Below are 14879 nucleotides of genomic sequence, written 5' to 3' on the forward strand. Positions count from 1 at the left end.
TCCTACTGCACTGAGAGAAGGTTAGATCGAATTTCCTCAACACTTTTGTTTCTACCATTTCTTCGATTCTTCTTTTTCTTACTTATTTTAGGAAGATGGAAGAAATTATAAGATTTATTAACAATAATCAGATAAATTAATATTCGAAGTTTCATGGTTTATTTCCTTCCTCTTGTTGAAATGATGTAAGACTGTTGTTATTTTATTTTACTTTATTATGTGAGTTTTCCATTAGCTTTTTACAATTGGAAGTAAGTGAACGAAGTTAATATACGATAATAATGGATGAATTATAACGTTAAGAGTGGATTCACAGAGCGATTAATAATCGTGGATTAACTCGAATGCATACAACACGCGTCTTATTATAGAAAGATCAAATCGTACGAGCCCCTCGTCATTATTCACAAGTGTCACTTGCATTATAACAGAAGCATATTTCTCATTAATCATACTGTCCCGTACGAAACGGTCATCTGTTCCCAATTTCAGGCAAAATCCGTCGCGTGCGCCGAAAATTACGCAACTATGAATTATTCCTTACGTAAAAAGGAAAATTCACATTCGTGTTTTCACGATCGTTTTCCACTCCGCTCTAAGATTTTTGGATTCGAGTCAATTGATTTTATCGATCGTCATCGATCGAGATATAAATTGATATAAATTGATGCAGGAAATTTTGGAGGAATATTTCTAAGACATTTTCATTTCGAGTCAAACAAAAATGAAGTACGAAAATTCGATCATGTCCAGAAATGATTAATAATAAAAACTAAAATTGCTGTTACTACAATTCTTTTTATTACAAAAATTATCGACGAGGAAGTGTAAGATTGAAAATTTGCCATTCTCGAATCGTTTGCCATTTCAAACAGGAATATTCGAAAGGTTTTTCTCGTTAATTGCGTAATCAAATTCGATGGTTGAGGAGACGAGGTGGAATAACTGGCGGAACTAGTCTGCGAATTAATCAACGCGTAATCAATTCCGTGGTTAAGAACGGTTTTAGCAGACGCATTCCACTCGAAAGGCGGTGGATTTTCTTCTCACACACCGTGGAAATTGGTGTTGAACGGGTGGTGTGGGCTACATAAAATGGTAGTAGTTGTTGCTAAATGTCGTGCAAGGACTAGAAGAAACGAAAGAATTTGTAGAAATGGATGGAATATACTTTTTACAATTGAACAAAGATTGGTAGAGATAGAATAATAGATGAAATAATAGAATCAATAGGGATGGATTTATCTATAAATGAGAATCGTAGCAAGAGGATAACTACGTAATAATTGGAATCATAAATTGCGGAGATATTTTTCAACTTTTTTATTTTTGTAAATATTTAACAATTAGAGGAACTTGGATTATTGAATCTCGATCAAAGTTTACAATTTCCTTTATATTTTCTCAAAGACACAGTGAAAGAGAAAGAGATCTTGCTCGTTCAAAGTTCACTTGCAATCCATCTGCTGTTTAAAATAAATAAGACGAGAATTGAAGGAAACAATTGTTAATTGTATATTAATCTAATATTAATTTTTCCTCGAATTTTCCCATATATAATTAAATAACCTTGGAATCTCATCGGTTATTCTTTGATAATCGTTTATTCTTTTACTAATTTAACGTGAGTGAGAATATCCAGTAATTGTAATCAATTACCACATTTAATTTTGAAAGATATATTCTTTTTTTGTATATAGAAAAATTTCCTTCTCTAAATGTAAATAAGAATCGAGAAACAAGTAACCAAAAAGATCGATGAAAAATGTTTCATTTAATTGGTGAAATTGTTCCATGCCGATCGAGATGAAAATCAAAATTGCGAAATATTTATCGCTGCCTTTCAATTCAATTTCGAAAAAGTTTTACCGATCACACTTTGTCGAATTAATCGGGCCAACAGTCAACAATTGGGGACGAGAATCGAATATTCGATTCCGCAAATAATGCACGCGAGTAACGCGAGTCCGGCGCGTGCTAATTATTCCTCGTTTCAGAGGGTAATTAGTTTTAATATCGACGAATCGCGAGTTGTATTGCTGCACACAAGGGTTGAGCAAAAAAACTCTATCTTTATCCTACGCTTGCCTCACGAAACGGAAACGCGAAACATTTGGGAACTTTTTGCCAGGACGTTTCGTTCGATCGTTTCGTGTGTGGATCGTATCCTGGATGCAACGCTCGCTTGCGTCCGATCGTTGAATGAAATTGTTTAAGATGTTGCTTAAAATATATTTATATATATACGAGAGAACACTCGTGAGAATATGTAATATAAATAATTGATGTAAAAATTAACGGTTTCTTTTTAACTTTTGTCATTGACAGTTGATAAATGGTGATGCAATATCAATCATTTGACGTCTTTCTAAAAATTTTAAAAGTTATTTATATGTAAAATTTTAATTTCTTAAAGACTTTGCTCGAATCCATGCTGTTTAGATTATTTTTAACGATTGGATCACTAAAATTTGACAGTTGATGGTTCATTAATTGGGGTATAAAAGTAAAAAATACACACGATAAAATATTTAACGTCTTTCTAAAAATTTTGAATAAATCAAGGATATTATTTAATAATGAAATAAGTGAAAATTTTAATTTCTTAAAGACTTTGTTCGAGTATATATTTAGATTATTTTTAAACAAGATTGGATCATTAGAATTTGATGGTTCATTAATTGGGTAAAAGTACGATAAAATATTTGATGTGAAAATTTCTTTTTGAAAATTTTGAAAATTATTTATATGTTTATAAAATTTTAATTTCTTAAAAACTTTGTTCGAGTCCATGTTTAAAGTATTTCTAACGATTGGATCATTAGAATTAGACAGTTGATGGTTCATTAATTGGGGTGTAAAAGTAAAATTTTAATTTCTTAAATACTTAATATAATATTTAGATTATTTCTAAACAAGATTGGATCATTAGAATTTGACAGTTCATTAATTGGAGTGTAAAAGTACGATAAAATATTTGACGTCTTTTCAAAAATTTTGAATAAATCAAGGATATTATTTAATAATGAAATAAGTGAAAATTTTAATTTCTTAAAGATTTTGTTAGAGTATATAATATTATTTCTAACTATTGGATCGTTAGAATTTGACAATTGATGATTCATTAATTGGGGTGTAAAAGTACGATAAAATATTTGACGTCTTTCCAAAATTTTTGAATAAATCAAGGATATTATTTAATAATGAAATAAGTGAAAATTTTAATTTCTTAAAGATTTTGTTCGAGTATATACTATTTAGATTATTTTTAACGATTGGATCATTAGAATTTGACAGTTAATTAGGGTGTAAAAGTGAAAAATGACGTCTTTTTTAAAAATTTTGAAAATTATCTATTTATATATGTAGAATTTTAATTTCTTAAAGACTTTGTTCGAGTATATACTATTTAGATTATTTCTAAACAAGATTGAATCATTAGAATTTCACAGTTGATGGTTCATTAATTGGGGTGTAAAAGTGAAAAGTGACGTCTTTTTTAAAAATTTCGAAAATTATCTATTTATATATGTAGAATTTTAATTTCTTAAAGACTTTGCTCGAGTATATACTATTTAGATTATTTCTAACGATTGAATTGTTAGAATTTGACAGTTGATGGTTCATTAATTAGGATGTAAAAGTGAAAAGTGACGTCTTTTTTAAAAATTTTGAAAATTATTTATATGTGTAGAATTATTTATATATATATAGAATTTTAATTTCTTAAAGACTTTGTTCAAGTATATACTATTTAGATTATTTCTAACGATTGGATCATTAAAATTTGATGACAGTTGATGGTTCATTAATTGGGATGTGTGTAAAAGTGAAAAGTGATGTCTTTTTTAAAAATTTTGAAAATTATTTATTTATATATGTAAAATTTCTTAAAGACTTTGCTCGAGTCCATGCTGTTTAGATTATTTCCAACGATTGGATCATTAGAATTTTTCTCGAATAGATATGACTTTTGAAAGAATGGACGAAGCAGGATATCAAAGATCGATTGATATAAATTGTTGGATACGCCCTTTTAATTTAGGATGCGACACAGTTTCAAGAAATCACCTTGTGCATAATGCTGTCTTAATTCCTCACGGAGTGTGTCGGCATTAAATTTTGGACTTGACCCATTTGTTGTTGCTCGAGTCCTTCAATTTTACACAACTTCATACCGGTTATCTATCATATTTCTTTTGATGGCACAACGTTAAGCGTTAAAATATATTTAGCATTGCATTAATGCCGCATTCCATTATTTCCCTTACATTATGTATGTTCCATAAAATTTCATCGGTGTAATAATTCTCTCGAATCATTAACGACAACGAAAATAATAAAATAAAAATTCCTCCAAAGCTCTTGTATATAGGCTCGAATAGAAATATAATAATAACCTTCCTCGAGATATTTATCAATAACTTGTATCTTTTTTCACAAGAAGAAGAATCTTTTTTTTTCTTTTTACTCTACTACAAATTTATACCTCGTTGTTCCGAGGAGAAAGAAAACAATTGTCATGCGTACGTCGACGTGCAACGACGATTCGCTCTTTTTACGAGTCTCGGTGAAACAAGACTTCAATAACAAGGATCCCGACATTCTACCCATATTTGCCGGCATTCCGCTCGACAAAAAGCCCGTGGAAAGAAAAGGGGAACAGTTTTCATGAACGGACAGATCCCAGGACCTACTTACTTCGAATTCTCGCCACCATTCCCGATCACATTGATACGATTCCGTGTCATTCGGTCAAACTACGAATACACCTCGATTTCTCGGTCGGCGATCATCCCACGATAAATCACCCTCCAATCACCTTCCAATCTCGTAATAATAAACAAATTTTCCGTATTTATGGTTTCGAAACTGGTTAATATAATCGACGCGTGGATTCAACAATTTGTTTCTCTCCGATATTTCGAAATTTCATCCGTTAATTAAATCGCGAAACCGACGAAATTACAAGATGGATCGATACGCTTTTTCCATATAGTTTCATAGTTGAATAATAAACGAATCCGAGTGAATCGATCGGAAATGTTGCAAGGAAAGTGTCTGGAGAACGTAAATCGTTTCGTTAAGATTGCGGTATTTACGAGTTTGAGCAAGAAGATATATGTATCTCATTAGGTGGAAATAGTAGATTTTACGATCTTGGAGAGAAGAAAATTTCGAGAAAGGATATATTGTATATTCATCGAGAATTCATCCTCAAATTGCCGAAGATCAAGGAGACGAGATCTCGTGAAATCTGGCCCGCAACGGCCGAGAAAACAACGATCCGCTCGAGCGTGTCCCGTCGCTCGAGCGTGTTACGTTTGCGCAACGCTCGGCCGATCAACGACTCCGACTAGTTTTCTGCTCGAACATGCCCCAATGTTTTCTCCGTGCATACGAATTCGAGCACGCGTGACGTATGATTTGTTATTATTCGAAGAGGAACGAAAGCAATTGCATCGATCGAGCTTCATTCTTCACCGTGAAATCGGATCCATGATGATCACTTTACAATCTTTGTTTCTTCGAAATTTATTTTATTCGAGATCACGTTATATTACGATTCCTTTCGAAAGTCTCATCGGTATTAAAATTTTAAAATAATCTTTGGAAAGTTTGAATTCGAGGAAAAAGTTGAAGGATCTGTAAAAGATATCGTGCCAAATATCGGTGGAAGGAAGCATATGGCCGAGTTGGAAGCTGTCTCTGGTAAATCGCCACGGAGGAGGAAAGTGCTTTATCCTCCGATTTCTTTCGCCCTCGCCACGCGTGGTAACCGAATGTCATTTCAGAAAGAGAGAGAGAGGGAACACGCAATGACACTGCGCCCGTGATTCGCAATTTCATATGGGAGGGAAATGAAAATGGAGGAGGAAGAGATTGGTTTTCCCTCCCTCCTCCTTTTTCTTTTCGGTTATATGGAAAAAGTTGAAGGAAAAGAATGTCTGCATGGAATGTGCACGCTTTTTTGATGAAAGTTGCAATGGTGGGGGATACTTTTGATATAGAATTTTCTAATACACGCTAATAATATATCAGAATCATTGATTTTAATTGGCAGATACGTGTGTCAGAGATTATAATTCGATACGATTCTTTTGTCATACGTTGAATCGACTCGAGAAATATTATTAATACAAATCGTAATAACAAAACACGATAAAATATCTTCATTTTCATAAATAAATATCCTCGTCTAGGCTTTCTTTCTCTTTAATCCAGCATTTAATCCAAGATTCACCAGGTTTATATAAAGGAAGGAGAGAAGCTAAAGCAGCAATTGCATGGAAACTCTCTCTCCCCCTTGGTAATTACGAATTTACTTCACCCTGTCCCTTTCTTGCAGCAACGTGTGACCGTGTCTAAGTGGACATTACGCGTATTATAACGTCGTCCGAGTGCACAAACTCGAGTTTTGCAAGGTTGGGGGGGAGGAGAAACGCGGAGAAGAAGGGCAAGGTCGACAGCAGCAGTATCCGCGATCGAATAATTTAAGAGGAGGGTGGCGAAAACCTTCGTGCCAAGGAATTAACACTTCTTTTCCTACATCTTGGCTGATACTTTGAGCTTTCTCCCTCGTTGCGATCGATCTTCAAGAATAAAATTCAAAGTTTCATTTTCAAGCTTTCAATTATTGTTAACTTAAGAGGTAATTTTGTTTGCGTTCACGATTTCACTTGGATTGATAACAAGATTCGTTTCTGTTTTCCACACGCGCTCGAGAACGAGAGTTGTTACAACTGCGTTAAATCTGAAACGATTTATCGGTGAATCGAGAAAAATAGAGTTGTTATTGCAATTAAAGCTTTGCATTACGAGATTCGATTGGTTACGATTTTTTTCTTCAACTGCGACGATTCGGTGGATTGATAAAAATAAGAAGCGGGATTTTAGTCGTCTCAGTAATTAGAAATTAATTTGGATCAACATCTCTATAGGTCGCGACCCGATACCGGGTCACGTGAAATTTTTAAAACGGGACCACGAAACCTGGAATTGGTTCGAGTTTATTAGCACGACGTCCTCGAAAATTTTGTACAATAATCGTAAGAAGGAAATTTTGAAAGAAAAATTGTGCGTGCATTAGGCAAGCCTGTTGGTGTTAATTGATGGCTGAAAACGTGAATTTATTACGCCAACGTATCCGTGCCAAGCAATTTAGATTTTGGAACGTTGAACAACCGGTGCACGAGACGCGTGCCAAGCGATTTGCATATAAGATATTCGAAGCCAATGATTCGTCAAAAGCTCGTGGAAAATTGAGAGGACGAATATCCCATCTATCGTAACTTCGTTTCCGAATTTCTTCTCCTTTTTTTTGCAACTCGCTTTTCGAAGATAAAATTCGCAACGAAAATTTTCCTATAAATATTATTATCTATCTTTTAGAAATCGTAGAACGCGTGTCCAACAATCCAATTTGACAAAACTTTATTGTTCGTTTCCACCAAGCCGAGGAAAATTAATCGGGGGAGGGGAAACTTTCACGGGGAGGAAAAGTGGAGTTTTGAATTGATGAGAATACCATCGATCGTTGAATTGATACGCGGGAAACGTATAGGTCGCATGCATGAAGCGAAAAACTGAGGGAAGGAGAGGAGAAAAAGCGAAAAGGGAAAAGTGTCCTCATATGTATTCCCGAGCGGCGAGATTTCTATGGAAAGTGTGGCGAAATCGATGAAATCCATCCCTGGCTTTTCCCTTTTCTGCCGGTTCATACTGCAGTTCCACACTGCTCCTCCTCTCCTCGCGCGGAAACGAATTCGCGGACACGTTCGGTTCTATCGGCAAACGGTCGTCTAAATTCGTTGGTCCGATCGATTCCGGAAGCTTATTTCGAAGGGGGTTGGGGAGGGAAGGATCGATGGCTCGAGATCAACGATGCGTTCAAAGGAGGGGAGATTAATTCCCTTGGATTAACGATTAATCTCTTTGGGGGGATCGCTTGCCAAAATGTAAATCCACTCTTTCGTGTCTGTTCCTCTACGTGCACGAAATATATCTTGTAATGCGACGGTTTGAAAGAGAAATCTCGCGATGCGACTTTTGGTTTCAATATTTTTAATTTTTATTTTAAAAATTGTTTAAAAATTTTGGAGCGGTGTATCTTCGAAGTTGATAGCGATATCTATGATTTTTAGGGGGTCGTTGGAAGCGTAGAAGCTTGCTCTTTAAAATGCATTTTCATTCGGCACGATGTGCTTTCAAGTTTCGAAATTATAGTCGTTTAAACGAAAAGACAATTTTTAATTTTTGATAATAAAAATTTGAACTAGTTTGAAACGATATATCTTTGAAGTTTGATGGGATATCTATAACTTTTTGGTGGTCATTGGAAGCGTAGAACCTTGCTCTTTAAAATGCATTTTCATTTATCGAAATCCATCCACTGATTTAAAAATTATAGTCGTTTAAACGAAAGGATAATTTTTAATTTTTGTCAAGAAAAATTTGAATTAGTTTAAAGTAGTGTATCTTTAAAGTTTGAAGGGATATCTATAACTTTTCGGTGGTCATTGGAAGCGCAGAACCTTGCTCTTTAAAATGCTTGTTCATTCGTCGAAATCCGTGCACTAGTTTCAAAATTATAGTCGTTTAAACGAATGGATAATTTTTAATTTTTGTCAAGAAAAATTTGGATTAGTTTGAAGTGGTGTATTTTTAAAATTTATAGGGATATGTATAATTTTTCGGTGGTCGTTGGAAGCGCAGAACATTACTCTTTAAAATACATTTTCATTTGTCGAAATCTGTCCATTGATTTAAAAATTATAATCGTTTAAACAAAAAGATAATTTTTAATTTTTGACAATAAAAATTTAAACTAGTTTGAAACGATATATCTTTGAAGTTTGATGGGATATCTATAACTTTTTGGTGGTCATTGGAAGCGTAGAACCTTGCTCTTTAAAATGCATTTTCATTTATCGAAATCCATCCACTGATTTAAAAATTATAGTCGTTTAAACGAAAGGATAATTTTTAATTTTTGTCAAGAAAAATTTGAATTAGTTTAAAGTAGTGTATCTTTAAAGTTTGAAGGGATATCTATAACTTTTCGGTGGTCATTGGAAGCGCAGAACCTTGCTCTTTAAAATGCTTGTTCATTCGTCGAAATCCGTGCACTAGTTTCAAAATTATAGTCGTTTAAACGAATGGATAATTTTTAATTTTTGTCAAGAAAAATTTGGATTAGTTTGAAGTGGTGTATTTTTAAAATTTATAGGGATATGTATAATTTTTCGGTGGTCGTTGGAAGCGCAGAACATTACTCTTTAAAATACATTTTCATTTGTCGAAATCTGTCCATTGATTTAAAAATTATAATCGTTTAAACAAAAAGATAATTTTTAATTTTTGACAATAAAAATTTAAACTAGTTTGAAACAATGTATCTTTGAAGTTTGATGGGATATCTATAACTTTTCAATGATCGTTGGAAGCGCAGAACATTGCTTTTTAAAATGCTTGTTCATTCGTCGAAATCCATCCACTGGTTTAAAAATTATAGTAGTTTAAACGAAAAGGCAATTTTTAATTTTTGACAATAAAAATTTGGGTAAATTTGAAGCGGTGTATCTTTAAAGTTTGTAGGGATATCTATAACTTTTTGCTAGTCGTTGGAAGCGCAGAACATTGCTGTTTAAAATGCTTGTTCATTTATCGAAATCCACTAGTTTCAAAATTATAGTCGTTTATACGAAAAGGCAATTTTTAATTTTTGGATCCAAATAAAAATTTGAATTAGTAGTTGTATCTTTGAAATTTGATGGGATACCTATAACTTTTTGGTGGTCGTTGGAAGCTCAGAATATTACTCTTTAATGCATTTTCATTCGGTATAATGCAACTTCGAATTCCAAAATTATCGTCGTTCGAACGAAAGGGCAATTTTATATTAACAGCGATATTCGAACGATGATTTTTTATTCGTTTTTAGAAATTAAATATTGAATAGATATATAAGATGAATTTTTTTTTAAATCTAGTATTACAAGTTTACCTGAGATACTTGAAATATTTTAAGATGAAACTATCCATTCTATTCTCTCAAGAGATTCTCCATCGAAGAAAACTTTCGTTAAAATCAGAATTTTCGAATCAAGTAAATTTTCTCAATAACGAAGATTATATACAACTCTCTTGAAACGATTAAAAAATTTATTGGAAAGAAATTTCCGCGAGAGATGGAAAGAAAATAATTTTTCTCGAATATAAATTATTTATCGAAATGGATCCCGATGAAAATAATGGCAATTTCTACGTATATATATATATATCCTAGCCTTGATCGGAATTGAAAATGATCTCTGGAACGTGAGAGTAAATACACTTTACGCGTATCGAATGCAAAATGGTGGGCCGACGTATGCCCGCCTCGTCGAGGACGCGTGGAGAATTTAATGGTCCGGTAAAAGTGGCCGCGAAACGGGAAGTTATCTCGGGCGGGGTGAGCTTGGATAAAAGTAATTACCGCCCCCGATGGCCGCAGGCCATGGATAAGAATGTTAGGCGTCCCATTGTTTTCATCGACCGTGTTCTTTTCCAACGCACGAACGGCCTATTATCGTTTATCCCAGCTGATAATTGAAAATGTTAAAGCGAAAGAAACGGACGTAGATATAAATAAATTTGTTACGCGGGATGCTGTTGAAAAACGTGGAGTTAATTCTTCCTTTCTTTCTTTGGATTATTTCATATCGAATTGGAATTTCGTATTTTTGTCGTAAAGAAAATAATGATTGAACGCCTCGTCTCTTTTCGATCCTTTTGCTTTGTCGAATTATTACTTCGTCGCTTCGCTATGAGAATATCTCACGTTCGAATCAAAGTAGAGATTGTCGAATATTTTAAAATTATGATGGATTGTGGAAGATTCACTTTATCTGTAACTGAAAGAGGAAAGTAAAATTTCTTTTGGAAACAATAAATGTAATATTTTAATAAAGAATCATATCGAATTTCTTTTTTCAATTAACGTGTTGTGTTTATAAAAATTGATCAAACAATTTCGTTTGTAATAATATCTATTTTCTAGTTAGAAACTATTCCTTCTCAATTTCAAAATGGTGCATTCGTAAATACAGTCTGGAATTAATTTTATTTCAAGAATAATTCCTTCCTTTTTTCCAATTCACAAAAGTATTTCATACATATTCAAAGCGATTTGTGACCCAAAAAAAGATTCCAAGCAATCAAGCGTGTGGATTACTTTCAGACGGAAGCGTTCCTCGAAAGTGAAAATTCTCGATCGAAAGCGAAGATAAAACTCCCTTATATGTATTCTCTTCCCATTTCGAAATTCATTTCTTCGTTTCTACGAATACTTTTACATCCCCTTTGACGACTTTCACTTTATTTCCATCTCTTGAAAAATCGTTCTCCTAATCGTTCGAAAATTCCTCGACGAGTAGGAGAAAAAGAAAAAAACTTTTCCTTCTCCCGTTGCGTCATACGGATCGAATCGTCAGGTTTGGAAGGCAGAGAGATACAAGTCTCGTCGCATTGTTCGAGGCGAGGAACCGTAACGACGATGCAAAAGACTCTTGACCTCCTTCCGCCCGACATTCACGCTCTACGTTTCCGCGTAATAATAATCGGCACGCGCCGTAAGGATACACTTTCCTAACGAGTATCCACCTGGATTTTTTCCACCAGCAATGGGTGGACACCGTCGTCATTCAATCCTTTTCCAGACTAACGAGATTAGGATTCGAATTGGAACGAGAAGATAAGAAAGATTAATGGGGAGGATTTTCGAATATTTATTCGAGAAGACATTGATTATTATACATACATTTGTCCGTTTTCAATTGTATAATTCATCACAAGTTGTTGATGGAAATTGAATGTTTACTCGTTTTTTAGAAAAATTAAAAAAATATTTATGCAAGAATCTGTAATCACAGTGTGAATAATCGTACGATTATATATATATTTATTTGTAGAGAAATAAATAATTTTAATTTCGTCGTGATTTGCCGTGAAAATTATCGTTTAAAATTATTTTCAATTACCGTCACTTTTGAAAATTCGAATACGTCTACTAATTGCAATTTTATTTTTTTTTTACCGATTAAATTAACGATTATAAAATTACAAAATCGTGATAGGTTGTTATCTGAAACTGTTTCAACTGTGTGTCGAACGTTCTTGCGGTTTCTTCTTCTTCTTTATTGGACATTACAACAATTTATTTCTACAAGAGTATGGAATCAGAGAAAGTTCTTGGAACGTTTTTAGAACAAACTTTTAGAAAGTGCTTAGAAGACGCTTCTGGGACTTTTGCGAATCAACACTCTCAACGGATTACTCTCAGTGGTGCAGTCTTATTGTGCTGAACATTTTTATTTTTTTCGAATTGTTTTTATTCCAAGATTCTTTTTTTTCGTACAAGGCAAGTATGAATCTTGAACGTTTTAGAAGCTTTCTACGAGAAATTATAATTTTTAAGATAATTGAAAATAAATTCTTTACGAAATTTCGCAAGAAAAGTTTGCACACGATACAAAACTTTATATAAAAAAAAATAATAAACATTTTAACGAAATCTCCATCCAAACATTCGTAAAAAAAAAAAAAAAAAGAATAATTTACATACATTTGAAAACGGGGACGCTGTCGAAAGGTTCGCCATCCTTAGCCACCGACAGATACATAATGTCACGCGAAATGTCAATGGCGAAACCGTTTCGATCAATCGTGGAAAGCTCTCCTCCCCAGCCAATGAATAAATTGAAACGATGGTTTGGTTAGCTGCTTATCCCGTCTCGATTAAACTATGAATCAAATTGGTATTCCAATAGATTCCAACAAACTTTCCGCAAACATCGAGGGGGAAACAGTTAAATACGCGTAATTAAATTAACAGCTTTGAGACAAAGTTGTCAAGCTTCGAAAACACTTGTTTCCTTCCTGGGAAGGAAGTTAGTTGTTGTTGCGAAAGGATCGAATAACAGTTTGGTAAAATTGTTGTGTTGATCGCTCGAACAGTGGATATATTCCACTGATGTATCGTTTCGAGTAGATAACGTGAGCATTTGTATTTGTTATACCCATAACAGTGGTGTAATAAATCGGAATAGAGTTGGCGAGAACTCGATAAATTTAAAATATGAGCTCGCATATTTGTGGGGACGAATGAGCTTGGAATTGTGATTCCAGATATATGGACACGATTGAGAATATAATATATTTCGAATTTTTATTTATCCGTACAATGAGTATCCTTTCGATGATTTAATGGAGGAGAAAAAATTCACGAAGTCGAATAACAGGTAAATATTCGTCAGTTTAGGGAATTGTTTGATCGTGAAAACGATTGGGATCAATAAGAAGAATTAGGAGAAAATTTGGAAATTTTCGAGAGCTTTTTGAAAAATAAAAAGAGAAAAAGTTCAACGTTAATCGGCTCTAATCTGATAAGGGGAGCACGCTTTTTCTATAATTTTGTACCGATCGATAAATCGTTTTTATTATCCATCGTGGAAACGAGCATTTTCTCTTCGTTAACGATCTCGTTATTATTCCACAGTTTCTAGCCGCCCTGTTGTGCAAAAACAATCGTGCATTACAATTCCCTGCTTATTTGCATAATTCTGTCCACGATACCGCTCACTTTTCCGCGCTTAATTCGATCGATTACCTTGAGAGCTTCTTACCAATGCAAAGATTCCCATCATCGATATCCCTGCAATTCTTGACCTGCGAGTGAAAATTGGACGATTCTAAAATTTTCTTTTTCCTTCCTTTTTTCTTTTTCAAGCAGTTGGATAATTTTTGAATAATAATCTCATTTCTTCTTCATTCTTCTTCGATATTTCTTTTATCGCGATGCCACGTTTAAAAAGAACGTGAAATCGAGTGAAGCGAGAATCTGAGCGCGAAAATCCAGTGGAAACCTTGGCCCTGAAAGTCTGAGAAATCTTATTCGTTGCATCGGATTACGATGTAAACTTGAAATTTTCCACACGTATCACGTTTCATTGCGAAGCAGCGCGCGTGTCCTTGCGATAGTTAGACGGAATTTTTGATTTCCGAACGATAGAAATCCTATTGAAAGAGATAGCCGTGCTCGCTTTCGATGAGAAGAAGAGGGGAAAATTGTGAGAATAAAAGTTTGAAATACGAGAAATACGATCAAAAGAGTAGAAAGTACATATATATGTATATTCATCATTTTAACATAATTTTTATTTCAAACGTATCCATTGTAAACAATTTTATCCAAAGATCTCGAGTAATCGACGTAACTATCTTTTAAGTTTTTTAGGTTAGAATGGCAAGGAGTTAAGGAACAACGTTTTACGAGCGCGATTGTTATCGTGATTAGACTTAATGAACGGTATTATACGAAATTTCCCTTTGAAACAGGCTTTTTCAAACGAAACCAGCCAAATTTGCGTACAAGGAACGTGATCATATCTCTTCCGCCTTTTAAATAATTTCGTATTCGCATCTCGTTCAGAAAATTGCATTACATCTATTTAAAATCATTTTCTCCGTAATTTAACTCCCTATATTTTCTCACCAAACGTATATATGTATATATACATACAGAGATATTCATCTTTTCGTTCTCATTCCAATAAAAAACTGATCTCGATCCAAAGGTAAACACGAGTCCTGTCGCGCAATTTATCAAACACCATTAACCACGCTCGTATATACACGTTTCGAACTCGGTCGGTGTCCGCTGAAAGCGAAAGGACGACGATCGTAGGTCCGTGCGTGGAAAAAAAGTGGTGGGGGGAGGAGAAGTGGCGAGCGATACGCGCGCGGCCAAGGCGTGTTCCCTGGGCTACTGTTGTTGTTGTTATTGTTATTGTTATTGTTGCGAATCTCCTTGCCTCGACTCCTTACTCGAGGTGGAAAGT

The 14879-nt window shown here is 34.1% G+C and overlaps 1 protein-coding gene across 1 annotated transcript in view; it reads left to right on the forward strand.

Moving 5' to 3' along the window:
* LOC413210 (cadherin-89D) overlaps positions 1-14879 on the forward strand; it is a 56867-nt gene that overhangs the window by 2808 nt on the left and 39180 nt on the right. The window lies entirely within an intron of this gene.

The sequence above is a fragment of the Apis mellifera genome, linkage group LG12, assembly GCF_003254395.2.
Source record: "Apis mellifera strain DH4 linkage group LG12, Amel_HAv3.1, whole genome shotgun sequence".
Classification (NCBI taxonomy): domain Eukaryota; kingdom Metazoa; phylum Arthropoda; class Insecta; order Hymenoptera; family Apidae; genus Apis; species Apis mellifera.